Source organism: Phalaenopsis equestris, unplaced genomic scaffold, assembly GCF_001263595.1.
Source record: "Phalaenopsis equestris unplaced genomic scaffold, ASM126359v1 Scaffold000002, whole genome shotgun sequence".
Lineage (NCBI taxonomy): Eukaryota > Viridiplantae > Streptophyta > Magnoliopsida > Asparagales > Orchidaceae > Phalaenopsis > Phalaenopsis equestris.
In genome coordinates this window covers 4,973,503-4,978,301 of record NW_018164444.1, presented here as the reverse complement: position 1 = coordinate 4,978,301, position 4,799 = coordinate 4,973,503, and the positions used below count along the sequence as shown (strand labels likewise).

At 35.5% G+C, this 4,799-nt stretch overlaps 1 protein-coding gene across 2 annotated transcripts in view; it reads right to left on the bottom strand.

The window, feature by feature from the left end:
* LOC110021932 (methionine aminopeptidase 1A) overlaps positions 1-4,799 on the bottom strand; it is a 66,400-nt gene that overhangs the window by 3,618 nt on the left and 57,983 nt on the right. The window lies entirely within an intron of this gene.

Here is a 4,799-nt window from a genome sequence, read left to right as displayed (position 1 = left end):
AAAAGAAAAAAAAAACTACATAAGCAAGCATTTGCGCCATAGTGAATCACAAATAAGACGAATCTATGATGTCGGAGTTGACCACAACATAATGATAGCATTATTGTTGAAATTCCAAAAAGTAGTACAAATAAACAACAAAAATAAAGAGCAACAAAGATGCACACACAAACACCCAATTAGGGTTGAACCGAAAAGTGGTGGGAAGGTGGCAACAAGGGATGCGGGGTGGTTGGCGGTTGAATGCCAGCAAGGGGTTGGAAGGAGGCAGCAGCAAGCAGGGAAGGCCTGGGATGGGGCGCTAGCAAGAAGGGAAAGCCTGGGAGAGCGCGGCAGCAAGCAAGCGGGGGGGATGGAAGGGGGTAGGCGCAATCTGCAAGGGTTTGGAAGGGTTGCAGGAGGTAGGCGGGCTGTTAGAGAATGCGACGGCAATCAAGGGAGTGGAGGAGGGAGGAATATATGAAAATAATCACCATCTTGGTGTAGGATACGGCCGGAGTACCACATGTCCTCAGTAAAGCTCTAGCATGGGACACGACATCAGAAAAACTAGAGCCAAAACTAGGCCCTCATCAAAGAAAACAACATATAAGGAGGGGAGAGTCAATCTGACGATAACTTTACGTACAAATGGCAAAGGAATTTTATCTGTTGCTTACACAACAACAGAATAATTACAACAAGATGATTCTGGCGCATAGAATGATTGAAAAGGTAAGGCATTTTAAAAAACTGGCTTAGCTTATAAAGGGAAAGTTTTAAAATAGGTTCCTTTAATAAGAAACCAATTTGCAAATGAAAATCAAACATTTTTCAATTGGCTTGAATGGCTTGACCTATTTTTACCAGAACTTGGTGTTAGGTGAGGTTAAAATCTTAATGCTATTCCTGAAAATCTTTTGATATATTCTTGCAAGTTCTCCTATAATATTTCGATCAATACTAAACCTCATAATGCTCTTGGAAGTTTTTCTGCCCCTTGTTCCCCACACATTCCTGACTTTGGTAAGGTTCCCGGTTTTCAGTCTTCCACGGTTAATAAGCAACTGGATTTGGCAACCATCCATTTTTTCCAAACAAATTTCAGACAATTAACTTTATTAATTTTACGGATGTTCCCTCTTTCGCTATTTCCAAATCAGCACTTGCAGCACCTAAGGATGCGGTTATTGTTCTTTCTGACTTTAGAAAAGCAAAAGAAGCTATCACTTAGGATTTATAAGTTTTCATTAAGGCTTCCTATCCTACTCTTAATGCTATTAACATATGTGGAGAACACAAGCAAGAAGGAACTTTTCTTGTTCCATATACAAGGCGATATATAGACTGGCCTAATAATGAAATTAAAAAAAAAACTCAGCCATACAAATAAATGCACATTTTATAAAAGGAATCTAGATTTCCTTGGCATAAATTCATGGGATCCTAGTTTCCTTCTTTGGCATGAACCCAAGGGATCCTGACTTCCATCCGAGGCATTAATATGAGGATTCCAACAATAAGATCAGACATGCACATTTTTCACACTCCCTCGGCTCTTAAGATGATAAATAGTGTGGGCTGGGCTCTAAAAATTTGTCTCCCTAGCCACTCTCGAAAATAATGATGAAGAAAGAGTTTACTTGAGGTTTCGGATCAAAATTTTAGAAGGCTAATGAAATTGTAGATAAGACAAAACCCAAAGATTTCACCCTCATTTTATAAGGACTTTTAGATATGTGTCTGAGGATTCTCATAGACGCAAACCCCTATGATTAATTACCCCTCCTTATAATACGATAGCACTTTCAATTAAGGCTAATCATTAGGGTGTTGATTTCTCAGCATATAGTAGCAGCAATTAGGATTTTATATTAGAAAATTTGATTGACTTAAATTATTAAAATTTATCACTATGAACTTTAAAAAACATATTGTTGAGAAAATGATGACAACCCCGATCAAGATCTCATGGTTTCATCATCCCTGATTTGCATAGGTTCTGATCTACTAAGGTAGATGAGGCAGTCAAACAAACCAGACCAAAAGATGTTTATCAGTAGTCATGGGTTGTTTTGTCCAAGGAGATCACGTTAACCTGGGGTGAATGCTTGTCTAAAGGGACTAATTTAAGTCAATCTTCGCTAGCCTTAGCTAGAGAAGGGTTTTTTGCTATATCAAATATATTCTATGATTCACGTCACAAAGATTTGAGAGTCATTGGGAGACATACGGGCTACAGTCGTGACTTAATTTAATGGTGTCATTTGGAGACGATCATTTGTTCAAAAGCACAGGTCATAATTGTTTTTATATGAAGTTGTTTTGAGAGTGAATGTAGTAGTATATTTGATGTGAGACTAGCTCTATATGAGTTTAGGTCAAACATAAATGTTACTCTCGACAAACAAATATGAAGAGTCGATGAATTTTGCTTTCAATTTTTAGTGATTATTATTTCAATATTTTATAATATTTATGAATTTTAGGATTTTATCCATTTTATTAGGATTTGATAATTTTGGTGAGCTTATCCCCTCTAATTGAATTCTTCTATCAGCTCGGTCATCATTAAAAATTTAGGTAATTTTGAGCATTATCGACTTTATCATCCTTACAGAGGATCAGGCTCAGGAATTGAATTTCAAATATACTTTAAAGCTTTATTTCAAAAGTAGACCCATCCAATTAAAAATCTTCTATCGACTTTGTCATCATTAGGAAAAAAATTAGATTGCTTGATTTGAACTCTATCGACTCTGTCAAACTTCGGGTTTAGGAATTATATTGATTGATTTTGTTCACATAGATATTGAAATTTAATTCTAAAAATTGATACATCCGGTTGAAATCTTCTAACAACTCGACCATCATCAAAAAATTTGAATAGCTTTAAACATTGTCTAATCTATTATGTTCATAGAGGATCTTGTTCAGAAATTATAAAATTAAATTCATTCAGATAAACTTTTAACTTAATTTTGAGAATATACCGCTCCAGTTGAAATCATCTATCAACTTGGCCATCATCGGAGTTTTGATTTGACTGGTTGATTTAAAATTTCTCAAGTCTACCTCACTTGCACAAGATCAGGTTCATACTTGATAATTTCATATTAATATGGAGATAAAACACCACCCATGTCTTATATAGGAGCAATATTCAATTATTAATCAAACACACCAACTCCAATCCTATCGCGAGGAAAATCAAATTAACTAGATATAGACTCAATCTTGTCAACTTCAGGCTCAATTAGGAGGGTCAGACTGATTGAGTGGGACTTATGACCCTGCCCATAAACAAGATAACCAACTCAAGAGCATGCATAATTTAATATTCAAATCTGATTTTGAAAAGATATATTTCATAAAATTAGAATATTTGCATGTTTATAGAGCAAAACCATAAGATTTAATTTATTTTACACCCGCACAACATTCTCATGTGATTAAATTTTGATATTTAGGATAATCATCCAAACACATGTGAGTTATGATTTGTGTGCATGTCACAAATACTGCTTGAATTTTATTATTTGCATGCTTCTTAAAACACTTGCATGAGTTCTAAAGTGTGTACACAAATTTCAAGGAATCATATATAGAATGAAAAATATTTTATGAAATTTGTGTAAGGCCTGCAATTATCTGAATTTCAAGTATTTACGCAAAATGATTTACCATTAAATTATGCGCAAATATTTCATTTCAGCTCAAATCTTGCCTTTTATTCAGTTTATATAGGAGGGTTGTGGATCTTGTGTTGATTTCATGCACGTTTTAAATTCTTGGTTGTGTATTTAGATGATAATTTGTTGACTTTTTAATGAGATTTCATTCAGTTTCATAGGTAATCAACTAAGCTACATATAAGCTCTCTTTAAGTTTCATTTGCATTCAAGTTTGTCTTTTCACCATTAAAAAAAAAAAAAAAACTTGAATATTTATTAGAGAATTTTGCTCATGCTAATGCTCGTGGAAAGGCTACACAGTTCATTGCAATTCCCATTTATACAAATTGACAATCGAGTGAGCTTGTTATAGGTTGCATTCACACTTATAGGCGAGCTATTAAGGCCCCAGTAGTTTTGCTTAATGTTCAAAATTTGCTTTTATTTTTGTTGACCTCATTTTTAGTGAGGTCTAGTCTTTCTCGCAGGATTTAGGATCTAGCCTTAGGGGTCTCCCTTTGACAATCTTTGAACCTTATAAATGGGACCCGCCTCATGTTAGAAGTTCGACCTACTTCTGTCATCTTTTGTGGTTTCGAGTGTGTGGTGTCAACTTCTAGCACTTAGAAGGATGAAACCGACATGACTAAATTCAAAAGGAATTCGTATAGAACCTTTCTAAGCCTTAGGGTAGCCTTCTGCACAATTCGCACTCCCGCGCGCACGAAACTTCGCAATTCGGAGAGTCCACACGTCTGATCGCCACGATTCACATTATTTGCAATGTTACCTGTCGAATGCTCGAGTAAACATTTTGAGACGATCAATAGCGGGTCGAAATTTTGTGAAATTTGCATTTTGACGTGTTTTTGACCCGATTGTTGACAACATCGTCCGAGCGACCCCTGATGACAGAACAGAGTGCACCGGCGCGTTCGGAACGTCGATTTTGCCCAGGAATGACACCCATTTTGTTACGTCGTCGCGGGCGAGTAAATCGCATATAATTTAATATATATATATATATATATATATACTTATATATATATGTATATATATGTATATATATTAATTTATATAAAATCATTTTCCACCTTTCCTCTTTAAACACTAAATCCCTAAACTCACGCACCCGAGCTCTGCATC